The sequence below is a fragment of the Rhipicephalus sanguineus genome, chromosome 1 (assembly GCF_013339695.2).
Source record: "Rhipicephalus sanguineus isolate Rsan-2018 chromosome 1, BIME_Rsan_1.4, whole genome shotgun sequence".
NCBI lineage: Eukaryota > Metazoa > Arthropoda > Arachnida > Ixodida > Ixodidae > Rhipicephalus > Rhipicephalus sanguineus.
Genome location: NC_051176.1, coordinates 182,537,703 through 182,550,935, shown reverse-complemented (window position 1 = coordinate 182,550,935; position 13,233 = coordinate 182,537,703). Strand labels below are relative to the sequence as shown.

Below are 13,233 nucleotides of genomic sequence, written 5' to 3'. Positions count from 1 at the left end.
AGGAAAAGCATTTCGGCCGCCCCGGGCGATGGATAAAGGCGAGCACTCCGCCTCAACCCGAGCACGATTAATTCAGGGGGCAGAAATGCGGCACGCGCGTATACGCCTCGGGCTACGCAAGCAGCCGCGGCACTCATCAAGAGGCGGCGTGCCCGCATTTGAGACGCGGGTGCTAACTCTTACGAGGGCGCACGTGAGCCTTCCCGACACTTGAATACGCTGCGTTTGTTGAAAAGAAGCCGGAGGTATATTTTGCGTTGCTTGACGGCGCGTCAATGAAACAGTCTTGAACCAGGCGCGGAAATTCATTTGCCGTAAAGATGACCAATCCGCGATACATCCTCCACCAACCGAGATCCATTCCTCATATATCTGATGCACAATATATAAATCATGGATTCACGCTGATTAAGATCAGTGCATGCATTGTAAGGTGATGAGAGTATTTAAAGGTTATTTTAGAACAGTGACATGCTTTATGTGCACAATACTGAAGAATGCCCTTGCATTAACACGTATCGTCCATGCGGCTATCCTTACTGTACATCAAGCGTATACTCGGGGGACTCTGGCGCACCCCGTGGCGTCTGTTCTCGCGCAAACTTTTCCAGCGACATTCACCCCGCGTCGCCATACGCTATTTTGTGTAACTCTTGCTGGACCGAAAAGGCTACAGGAATAACTGCTCGTGCAACCGTGTTCCCGTTCTGACGTCCGCCGCGGTGGCCTGGTGTTTGCAGTGCTGACCCGAAAGATGCGGGCTCGATACCGACCGCGACGGTCACATTTCGATGGAAACGAAAGGGTGGAGGCTCATGTGCTGTGCGATGCCAGTGCCAGTACCTTCACCAACATCTGGCGTTTTCTTCAGCAACCTGGGTCCCTGTCCCGGCTTTCTTTTAAACAAATAGCAACAGCTTTCCAAAACATTTCAACCCCTCCCACTTCCGACGCTCATGAACGTTTGTTTCCAATATTTAATACCATGACCGCCAGTGGAACGAATATCTCACCGGCCGCCGTCAACGTGTCTCCTCCTTTACATGTCCAGCTGAGCATTCCGCGCGCGTGCGTGCGTGCGTGAAGATGCGCAAAAACTCAACGCGCGTAGATGGCCATTCGTACTAGACAAAGAATGAGGCGATTATTTAACACTATACACTGAATAGAAGATCACATGGGGGCTGCACTCCATGACCACTTCGAGATAAAGATACGAAAGATGCGAGCTTTCCCACTAAGCGTCACCTTCCTGCATTCCCCGTACTTCTCTGATTCAATACAAATTATCCGCTGTGCCAAAGGTCCACGCACGTGCTTCAGCTTATTGCACCAGGACGAGTTTCTAAATTGAAAATGACAAGAACGGGCAGCAAGTAGGAAGGAGCAAGCTTCATCGTAAACAACCCTTGTAACTGGTATATAAGGGTTTCACTGATCCATTAAAGGTGTCGATTGAGCAAGTGAGCGACAGATACAGAGCAGCGTAGGTACAAGACCTAAGAAAGCTCCGAAAGTATATGCCTCGTCCATAACAGCGTTAGAATAGCAAGATGACAAGCGACTGAGGCTCAAGGTATAGAGACACACGCTCTACAGAATATTCAGAGCTGTTTATTTCTTTTCTCTTTATTTATGAGAAGCTGCGAATGCACCTAAGCTGTGTACAGACCCATGTTCACATGCATTGTTATCTTTCTTTTTTTCATTTATCCTTCGATTCTCGCCAATCACATCAACACATACACGATAATTCTTTTCCGTCCAACACACGCCCGACAGTGGCGCACGCTCTTGCCTTCTCTGCCTCGCGCTCTCTCACGTGCACTTTCTCGAACTTTCCTTTAGGCACGACCTCGACAAACTAATCACCCAATATCCACGAGCGAGTGTTAAAAGTATGTGCTGCAATAATGTAATCCGCATTCGTTGAAGCGAAAGTCGAGTTCTCCTTAATTTAACGAGTGTCATTTCATCAACGACATGCGAAAGAAAGAAAGGGGTTCGTTAAACAAGAAAAAAAAAATGAACCGCAACGTCAATGATGTTTATCCTATATACCTTCTTACCGCGAAAGAAAAACGAAACGCCTGCTGCAGGGCAAGTGGTTCGCCCTTCCATCTTTCTGCCTGCGCCGGTCTTCGCTATATCGCCGGCCTAAAGAACCGAACATAACCTTCTAATATACGCTAGTGTTTTCAGTACTGCGCACTTCCCGGGCTTCATTTATTTATGTCTCGCCCTGCAACTCAACCTAAAAGTATAGCTACTGAGCTAAGAGAGAATCCCACGCAGACTTCAGTCTCTGATCGAAAAGAACAAAAACACACTGCGCGGTAATACTATGGAAAGGGAAACAGCTATGGAGCCAACAGCCGCGTGAAAAGGTGCCGCAACAGCACAGGGTGTAGCGAACGGTTCCGGGCCACGACTCCGAGCAGCGCGCGCAGCAAATGCGAGCGTAATTTCTTTAGGGCCATCTCGGGCGCAGCTCCATTTTTAAAGTGTCAATGTCCCGAAAATCCTCCCGGCTGAGATGCCAGAGCCACTTTATCTCGCGCCGCGATGGGCTTCACCTGCCGGAGAGGACGAGCCGGCGGCGAGGTGAAACAAAGCACACACACACAGAGGGAAAAGAGAGCGACATTCGGGTAACGTGCCGAAGGGAAAGACCCCAAAGGAGAGAAAATAGAAAAAACTTTAAAACAGAGAAAAAAAAAAGAAAACGGGGAGATGGAAGGGAAGCGCGCCACCACGAAATCCACCTTCCCTTTCGATATCAAATTTCGGCATAATAGAACTGCCTACGCCTCTCGGCCGTGCGCTCTTCCCATTCCTCGCCACAGGTTCCACGGCCGGCTCGGTATTGGATGACACCGTAATCGTGAGAAAGGAGCAGCAGGTAACGGGGAACTCCATTACACAACAGCCGCGCGGTGAAGTCGACTCGTCGCGGAAGGAGCCAAAATGAGCGCGACAGCGGGCAATCCGCGGGATGCACGTCCGCTGACGGCGATGCACTCGCAGGTCGAATCGGGTGTCACGCTCCACGAGCGGGGAAGGCCAATGGCTTCTTCGTTCCGACAAGCAACCGTATACCGACACGCGCACGGGGACGGGCGCAACCCTGAGCTTGTTTCACTAGCGTACGGAGAAATCAAGTAGGCAATTTGTCGGGTTATTCGGAACCTGATACGCCAGTTTTAAGATACTTCGCATTTTCACTCATGCACATGTTTGTTGCGTGGCGCCGTCTCTCGTTTCTTTCTTGCCCTCTCTTCCACGGTTTCTTTGCCTTCTCACATTATAGATTCCTCTTGTTAGCTGTGCATGCGGAGAACCGACTCATTATGGAAAAAACTTGCCGTGACAGTACAACAAACATCAACGGCAGGAGGAGCGACCACAAGATCGGCGGCGGTAGGGATACCACCAGGTTTTGTCGGCGTTATGCAGTAGAAGGTTCGATTGGCGGCAGCGGCTGTGGCAACATTCGGGTGGCCGAAATGTAGGCGCCCAAAATTAAGCCTTGTTCCTCTAATATAGCGTGCCTCGTAGCCATGTGCTATTCTGACACGTTAACGCAAATCAATCAGTCAATCAATCAAGGTCCGTATTCACAAAAACGTCTAACACCGTAATTGTTCGTCAGAGCACATTTCAGTCAATCCTGATGCTGGACATAACATTGGCGAACGTGCCTCGTCACTGGCAAAAGCACTCACAAAAGAAAAGCTTTTTACATGAAGCAAATTTGTACGTGTATCTATGACAGCGCGTCGTGCTATGCCTCAAAGCAGACTCTCGAAAAAAAAAAAAAAAGCTTTGTTAATTCGGCCCTATATACCGTGTTTAATGTATGCTCGGGAAACTATAGTTTCCAGAGCATACATTAAACACGGTTTGCTTCGTACAACTTTTCTTTCTTTGCCTGCTTGCTTGCTTGCTTGCAGTAATATCCATGCAGGTTCGTCTTGAAGGCGGAGACAGGCATCGACAACATGGAGAGGCATTGAACACTTCGAAGCACCGTGGTTTAGGAAAATAAAGACGTGCCTAACTACGCGTATAATGTGCAACAGCACTCTACTTACCTGCGGGCGCACGACTGCTGACCCGAAGGTCGCGGGATGGAATCCCGGCCGCGGCGGCCGCATTTTCCATGGAGGCGAAAATGCCTGAGGCGCGTTTACTTAGATTTAGGTGCATGTTAAAGTACGCCAAATGATCGCAGTTTCCGGAGCTCTCTACTACGGCGTCCCTCATAATCGTATCGTGGGTTTGGGACGTTAAACCCCAACAATTATTATATTATTGCCTGCGGGCGCACATGAGTACATTCAGAACAGCTCTGTTGATACAACTTAATTTGGGGTAATGGAACAAAGCAATCCATAAGGAAACTCATTATCCTACAAAAAAAAGGCTCTACGTTCTGTTGCAAACCTTCCTTTTAACGCCAACACTTCACAAATGTTCGTTAATTATAAAATGATCAAATTAGACATGCTCTACGAATACTCCTTATTAATCTCTTTCAGGTCTGATACCATTAAAAGTCGCGGTTATATACGCAGTTTAGCTAATCTGCAACCAAATCCTTCTATGCGCCTAAACCCACACTCTGAACATTTTCCGAGGCCACGCACTAACTACGGTCTTGAGGCACTGTGTTGTTTGCCAAATATTCTAAATAATTTCAAAATTACTTGTGAAAATGTGCGAATTCCCTCTAATTCATCTATTTTAAATATGCTTTGTTAAATATTTCCGTAATAACATTGCCTTTTTGTAGAACTCTTTTTTTTTTTCAATGCATGTGCAGTGTTGGTTTGAATTGTGTTTAAATATACTTTGCTTTTGCCGTCGTGTTTGCCACAGTGAATCTGGGACGTGGGGCATTGTCAAGCTGTTTTCATGCAGCTTTTTTTCCCCTGTCCCAACCACTTAATGTAAAACTGTATGTGGGTAAATAAACTCAACCCAACTATTGTGAAACCGAGATTGAGCCCATGTGAACATTGAGGCGTACTCGATGGGGAAACAGATGGCATGCGTAAGTGGATCTTCCGCCAGCTCGCGGTTGCACATCGTACGATGTTGAAATGTTTACCCAACGTCAAGCCTAGTGAATAAAAGAACCTGTTGTCACTCATAGTCTTCAAAGTCTATAGGAGTTCTTGAGTTCAAGTCGTGCTGATCGTCGTACGAAAACGACACAATGAGGGCTTGCGGAGAAATTTCTAACCATCAAGGGCGGCAAGGAACTGCCATTGAACCGCTTCCTCGATAAAACGAGAGCGAAACCTAAGCGAATTTCGATAGGGCCTTCACAAGAACGATCAGTGGTAGCGGTACGCCTCTATCAATTAGAGGAAGCAGCGGTTTATTATTATTATTATTTTTTTTACATTTCTTCTCTTCTCAGGCATGCTTTGGGAAACCACGACGGCAGATAAAATGAAACGATAGGATGGAGAACCCGCTTTGATGCCATCACAGAGAATTATAGCAGGCTTTACTTTTCACTACCGTTCTTAATTTCTTTATGTTTTCCAGAAATGGATGTTCCTTTGCACTTATATTTGTTCGATTTTTCAATAAACTCTCAATCAATAGCAAATGTGTTCTGCTGCCACCCTTTCCTCTTCCTTGTTTTTCAGCACTGTATTTTTTTGGTTATGTATCACCAACTCCCACCTCTCAGTATATCCCTCTCACATTTCTCAAAGCACAAGCTCGCCTGCACGGTCGCACATAGTGAAAATAGGGGCTCGTTCTTTTCTAGAACCTAAAGAGTTCGATAGACCTGCTTATCTAATAGCGACTTTTGAATGGCTCAAATTTTAAAATAAATGGGTTTATTTTTCTCGACGTTTCGGCACCAACTCGGTTTCTTCTTCAGGGAGCTGTGACGACCGAGATGGCGGGGTGCAACTTCGCATGCTGCCCCGAACATCTACGAATGTAGATGATGTGAGGCCTGATTTAGCGCGTTAAGTGTGCTTCTATGCCTGTATTAAAAAAAAAACACTTACCATAATATTGTTTGTAAGAAAAAATTCTAGCCACTCCTGCTGCTCAGGGGTGATATTAACGAAGGGGGCTGGGCACTGGCAAACAGCGCTTACGAACGAGACGCTTTGTGAATTCGAAGCCAGCTAGTCTACTTGACTTAGTATTACATACACCAGATGAAATGATGTCCGGCTTGAATGTTTACATCCGTAAACAACATCAACCTTCAGATTATCTACATGAGTGCACCTCATCGTATTTAATATATTATTCTGTATCCGCTACGTCTTTTTTTTTTCCTTTCTTTATTCTTTTTAGGCTTTGGCAAAAAGAACCACTGACTGCATTTCCGAAGACGTCTAACGCTACATCTTACTACTGTTTGCACAATATAAGCTTTTTGCTAATTCTGGGGCCGAATTCACAAAACTTCTCTTTCGTAAGTGGATTTTCCCATTGGTCAGCCGGCTTCCCTAATGATATGTCCCGCATCGTGATTGATGATGATGATGAGTAAACTTTATTGTGGTCCAGAGAAGACGCAGGGGAGACACCACGCCGCCCGGCTAGTCCCACGTAGTGACCGCCAAGCCAAGCCTGACGGCCCGATCGCGGGCACTCTGGGCGGCCAGGGTTTGGCCGTTGAGTTCGGGGCTTCGCAATAGCGCCGCCCACCTGTGCTCGCTGAAGGCGGAGCCAATGGCTTCACACTCCCATTACACATGGTTCAATGTTGAAGTTAGTCCACAGGCAGGATGAAATATTCTCTTATGAAAATTTTTAGCGTAAGACGTTTTTGTGCGTACTTGCCCTGATGTTTAGGCATGCTATTATCGAAGGCCACTGACAAAGGATACACTTACGAAGAAAAAAAAAAAGTATCGAGTGTTTGCGCGCCTTAGTTTTTTAACAGCGGAGTTGTTTTAAACTTGGCAAAACTCCGGGATCGTCCGCACAAAACTGGACGGATACGTGCCACAGAAAGCGGCAATGTGCCAAGCAGCTTCTATAGCATAGCATAGTATAGTATACCAATGGGGTGGGAAAGGGCAGCGAGGGTGAGGGGTGATGTGAGGAGGAGGGAAGAGGATAGTATAGTATATCAAGAGGGTGGGGAAGAAGTGGGGGCGAGGAGGGAAAGGAGGAAGGGAGATGGTGAAGCGTAGCATAGCCACGCACAGTTTAGTATAGCACGGTGTTGGGAAAGGGAAGGGAGGGAAAGACAACCAGCTCCGCTTTTTCCTGTCTTCGCACCACTAGTGCGTAGCTGCACCTATATTTTTCTTTCTTTCTGACCATGCGGCAGAACACTGGCACAAAGCGAACAGTGTTTACGTATTCAAAGAGCTAAAAAGAGCTAAAAAGAGCTAAAGAGAAACGGAAGATTTCGCATCTAATAGTTGTAATTTTTTTAGCACAGCTTAGGCACCGAGCAAAACTCATGTAAGACGAGAGGTCCCGCAATTCAACACTAGCACCCCACAGTTCATTGCCGAAAAGAAGTGACGCTCGATACCAAAGAAAGAGTGTGTTTGAAAACAATATTACTATACGGGTCACATATGGCCGGTAAGACAAAAGAGGTGCGTCTCGAGAAGAGGTAAGTAGCGAACTTCGATCGGCGACGGAAGCGCCCATCCAAGAAAGCTGTCATCCAAGACGGCGCACAAACGCGACATAGCGCCAACCCCAAATCACAGCACGTAAACCATGTGACGACACCAAGTTCTCGCGGTAAAGCACGCGAGTCCGAATGAGCGAGTTGGAGCCGGTCCGATAGAAGTACACTAGGGCGCGTGCGGCCTAATGGTTAGTGCATCGGGTTGTTTTCATGGAACTTTCTCGGCTGCTCCCTCTTCTTCGCACTTGTATAAAATGAATCGGTTAATACGTAGATCTAAGCTTTCGATTTGCAGTAACACTTCATCGAAGAGACGCGACCCTTTTCTATGGGCTATGCTTGGGAGTCGCGTTCAAAAGTGCCTATGCGTTCCCTATAGGTATGACCCACACCACAGTGTGCAGCCACTACGGCGACAAAGAAACAATACGGCATGTTCTGCGCCAGCGCCTACAGTGCAGTGCACAGGGAGATTCTCTTTCTATCGTACTCAACAAGTTGGACGAAAAGATAACTTGCCGCCGGCAGAGACCGAACCTGCGACCTTCGAATAACGCGTCCGATGCTCTACCACTGAGCTACCGCGGTGGTCATCCCCACCGTCCACTTTACAGGGTATATATGTGCATTTAAACCTAGGAGTCTTAGTCAGCGCCGATCGCAGCCATGGCGGCGAGTGTGGAATACTTTTTTTCTGTCTTTTGGCGTCCGTAGCCCGTGATCATTTTACGAGCTGGTAGCTGACCAATAATCCCTCGCATACCTGAAGGCATCAAGTCTGCCAGAACGAGACCCTCGCTACGAATCCTCCTGCGTCGTTTATTTGCGCTCAAAGTTTCATATCATAATGCGATACAAACTAGCCCACCTAGCTATTCTCTTACAGTGTACTTAGACCACGGAGAAAGAAGTATTTGAGGAGCAGAAACTGCTCGGTCGCCGCAGCGCGCGAGGGCGGCTCAGTAGCGTCACGGAGGAAATGGCGTTTTCGCCGCAGCACGACAGATGACGCTTCCGACGTGTTGCCATCGTTTACGTGCTCTTCTATGGACGCGACGTATCAAAATCGTGATACCGCCTCGTACATTGTAAAATTTCTCAGATTTCTGTCTGTGACATCAATTGATGAATATGACAGATATTTTAGCTGCAGTTACTAATAGATACTGCGCGAATTTTAGGCCGTACAGCTCTTGAAAGGAGCTGCTAGTTGCGGCCCCGAGCAGACGACGTCCGCCGCATGCATGGGCCCCTCGCTCCTCGCTCGCATGTTGTGCGCACGCTTGCGTATATAGCCTTGGGAGGGAAAGTTCCCAATTTGCGCGGGCAAGCTGCCGCGCATTCCTTCGTGATTTGCAGGCTTTCTGTCTCTTTAGCGCGCTCAGTGGCTTCTGCGTTGCGCCGGCGGCGCTGACTTCTCGATCTATGCGCGCGCTTTTCCACCGCAACAAAGGCGCGTAGAAAGAAGTATTGCTCCATGAGCAAAGGAGAGCACCTTGCAGATTTCCACCAGTACTCTTTTAGGATGGGTCGGAAATGTGTCGTGCCGCACTGCAACAGTGGGCATGCATCCTGCAAGGAGTAGGTACGCAATCTTCAAAGTTCCTAGTGACCCGCTGAGGTTGGAAGCGTGGGCTCGTGCCATACCAAGGAAAGATGGAGAGCTCACACCTCGTGACTATGTTTGCAAGAAGCACTTTTCGGAGAGTAAGTCCCATCATTCGTTGAAAAAACTCACAGGGTCCCTTTTGCATTATACTAAAACGACTCGAAGGCGAAAGCCATCTTCTTTTTCCTCAGTCGATGCGTCTATTCTGCCCCAGCCCCGTGCAAAAGCTTTCTGCACCTAACGTGGTTTTGCACTGCCTCCAAGATCGGAGGCATTAGAAGGTTTCTGCGCCTCACCTGGTTTTGCACTGCCTCCGTGATCGGACCACCGATCACGGAGGCAATGCAAAGCGGCGATGTCATGTGATGACGTCACGTTATATCACGCCATCATGACGCCCTGATGACGTCACAAATTTTGGCGATCTGTGACGTCATGGTAACGTCATGTGGTGACGTCATTATGGTATGATTTTTTGCATCACTCATGTTGACGCCGCCGACGCAGGACGCCGACGGTCATTTTTTGCGTTTGATGAGGCATCTAAGGCTTTCAACTTAAAAATTATACCTGATTTATCAAGTTCACGTTACCAAAAATTTCAGATTTCGCGTTCTACAAGATATCTCAATCAGGTAATTTTCCTGTATGTGAAGGCATTTTTTTTTTGGTTAATTTACCGAAAAATATGGAGCGGGCGGGAACGCACAAAAAACACACCCATTTGGGCGCAAAGCGCGAACGGCGAATCGGCGCCGAATGGCCTTGAGCCGGCGAACTTCGTCGAGAATGCGACGCGCGCGTATTACAGCGAAAGCTGTTATGAGATCATTTCAACGGCCGTTTTTGGCGCCGTAGTTGTCCGCCGCCACCGCCGGTGTCCGTAACCACTATCACTCGAAATAAGAAAAAAAAATTAGAAAACATTTCCAGGATGGAACGGGGTTCGAACCTGGGCCCTCTGCGTGAGAGCCTAGTGTTCTACCTCTGAGCCATGCCGGTGCTTGAAACCGCCTAGCAAAAAGACGCTATACAGGCTTCATGTCCGGAAGGAACCGCATCAACATATGTAATTTAGTGTGGTAGAAGAGTGAAATAACAACCACGCATCACAGAACGCGAATTCTGTAACCAGGCGTCACACAATGCGAATTGCGCAACGAGTGGTCTGTTGGATGCTTCCAACCCATTACAAAGGGCTCTGCAATAATTCTTCATCGTCATCAGGCACAACACCAACAAAGTGCGCATAATGCCTTACATGTTTTTAGCGGGTACTACTGCTCTCCGTTGAATGACGCAAAATGACATGGTGGCTGCTTCCCTACTTCACAGAAATTATGATGATCCATAGCGTAGTGGGTTCCTCGCAAGTGCACTTGCATTGGTTGCCAAGGAAGCCCATAAGCCCATGATCCATTTCCTCAGGGTCTCAATAAAGTTCTTCCCCCCTCTCTCATTCTCTCTTTCTCAAGTCAACGTATGTTATATTGCATGGTGGGAAAGTGAAATAGCGACCGGGCGTCACACAATGCGAATTACGTAACTGGTTAGTTGTTTAAAGCTTCCAACCAATTGCAAAGGGCTGAGCCACAATTCTTCATCGTCAACAGTCGTCACCTAAACAAAGTGCACATAATGTCTTACAGATGTGTAGCTGGAACCTCGCTTCTGCACAGAATGACGAATAATGGCGTTGTAGGTGCTTCTAAACTTCACAAATATTGTGATTTATGGCGTAGTGGGCACCTTGCTAGTGTACTTGTATTAGTAGCCCGAAGAGAGTTCACAACGGGCTCTAGAAATGCCGCTCTTCCAGCTTTCGTTGTGACCGTGCTGCGCTTTCCGCGCAGGCCTGGCGATTTTTCCCTCTCCGCTAGCGGACTCTCAGGACAGAGGGCGCGTCAGTGCTGTGCCCGATTCCGTGACTTTATTGGGACGCCCGAACGAGCGCAGTTTCACCTCCTCAAGAATTCTTGCTCCGTGACTTACACTTAGGTGCGCGTGAAAGAACATCAGATGGTCCAAATTTCCGGAGCCCTCCAATACAGCGTCCCTCATGATCATATCGTGGTTTTAGGACGTAAAACCCAAACAATTATTAACTATAACTGTAATCAATACGCCTTCAGGTGCAAAATTTCTTTATGAACGCGCAGCTTTCTGTGCTTTCTTGTGTAGAGTTTGATACGTCTGCTGAGAAGATTTCGCACGAATTAAGATATAGCCGATCACGGAGATGACGTAATGAACACTGCATGGTGCGATCCCAGAGACAGCACAGTCCGCAGTCACGTGGGCTGACAAGTGTGTAAGTGCAGAGGGGAGGGCGGGGAGAGGAGGGGGGGGGGGGGTTCCGTCGTCTAGCCGGACAGCTGCACGTAATCGCCATACTCCAACAAACGAACAGTGCCGAAGAGGAATATCTTTGAAGCATTTAATCAGCCCCTTGTACACTTTGGATCAGCATAAATTTATTTCCCGTGTTTCATCTATCAGCAAGATGGCGGTCGCCCCACGGTCAACAAAGGCAACAGGGGTTTTCAAAGAACCTTTGAAGATCGCTCTCCACCGCAATGAACCGCCATCCGTGTGATAGGAGTGGGCCGCCTGCAAGGCCACATCTATAATATAATAATATCTGGGGTTTAACGTCCCAAAACCACGCTATGATTATGAGAGACGCCGTAGTGGAGGGCTCCGGAAATTTCGACCACCTGGGGTTCTTTAACGTGCACCTAAATCTAAGTACACGGGCCTCAAACATTTTCGCCTCCATCGAAAATGCAGCCGCCGCGGCCGGGATTCGATCCCGCGACCTTCGGGTCAGCAGTCGAGTGCCATAACCACTAGACCACCGTGGCGGGCCTGCAAGGCCACATCCACCGGCACTCCAGACTATGAGCGCTTATACAAGCAGACGATACACAACTCCATGGTTCGACAAACAATCCAGGGCACCATGCGCAGCCAGCCCGTCCACCGATTCACACCACGCCTTCCAATAAATTAAGAACTTCAGATGCATCCAGGATACCTTCTCCATAACAACGACTTAACGATATGGCCTGCGAGCGGAGACAGGCTCTACGGTTAAATCCATTAAGCCAGATCCTATACAGAGCTTTATAGCGATCACAGAGGCTATGTTTTCTATAAGGTTTATTTTCTTATCATCCATGTTGCGGAGTGGCCGATCCCGACGATAGCGACGGTAAGGATAAGTGCGAGCCAATGACAAAGGCTAAAATGAACGGAAAATGAAAAATGTTGCAAAATACGGCCTCGAGGGACGCCCAAACACATCGTGTCACTAAGACTCCGATATTACAGGGCCGTGGCGGAGATTGCATCAGCAGCTCAACCATTGCCAGCCGGTCTCGAAGGGCTACATGTGTTGTTGTTTTAAAACCTCATGAATGCTGTCCGGATTCACCAACGTCTTCCTCATGCTCTGCGCCCACGCTGGGATTTGGAACAGATCAGCGAGCGGCATGCGGCAATAAATAAAAACAGACGACCCGAAATTCGCCACAAGAAGAAATACCAGAGAGCTTCTTCCTGTTCTTTCTTTTTTATCAACTGAACCAAAGTTCTTCCATGGCATTTTATCCCTAAAAAAAATAAAAAAGCAACAACTGAACAGAGAGAAACCGAAAAAACCTCAACGAAAGCGGAGAAAGAGAAAAAGAAACAAATAAAAACTACTAAAAACACTCAGCGTACTAAATAAATAGCAAGCATAAAATCAGAACGCACATCCCTGAGGCTATTTCATCCTTTCTTATTTTTCGTTAGGTGGGTGGAAGAATCGAACAAGCACACAATGAAAGAATCCGCCCGCAGAAGCAGTTCCTTTTCGTCAATGCACGACAAAGCCCGGCAACAGGGAGGAGAAAAACCAAAGAGCAACACACGCGTGAAATCTCCGGATTTTGCCGCCTCGCGAAAAGCGGCCTTAAAGACGCCGATGGCACGGGAAACC

General features: G+C 47.8%; 1 protein-coding gene and 1 long non-coding RNA gene across 3 annotated transcripts in view; both read right to left on the bottom strand.

Moving 5' to 3' along the window:
- The window catches only part of LOC125759404 (uncharacterized), a 224,057-nt gene extending 211,959 nt beyond the window's left edge, over positions 1-12,098 (bottom strand). Inside the window, exon 1 of the long non-coding RNA XR_007417063.1 lies at positions 11,987-12,098. This is a non-coding gene — a long non-coding RNA (uncharacterized LOC125759404). The remainder of the gene's footprint in view (positions 1-11,986) is intronic.
- LOC119403407 (uncharacterized) overlaps positions 1-13,233 on the bottom strand; it is a 714,971-nt gene that overhangs the window by 408,980 nt on the left and 292,758 nt on the right. The gene's annotated exons all lie outside the window — the stretch shown is intronic.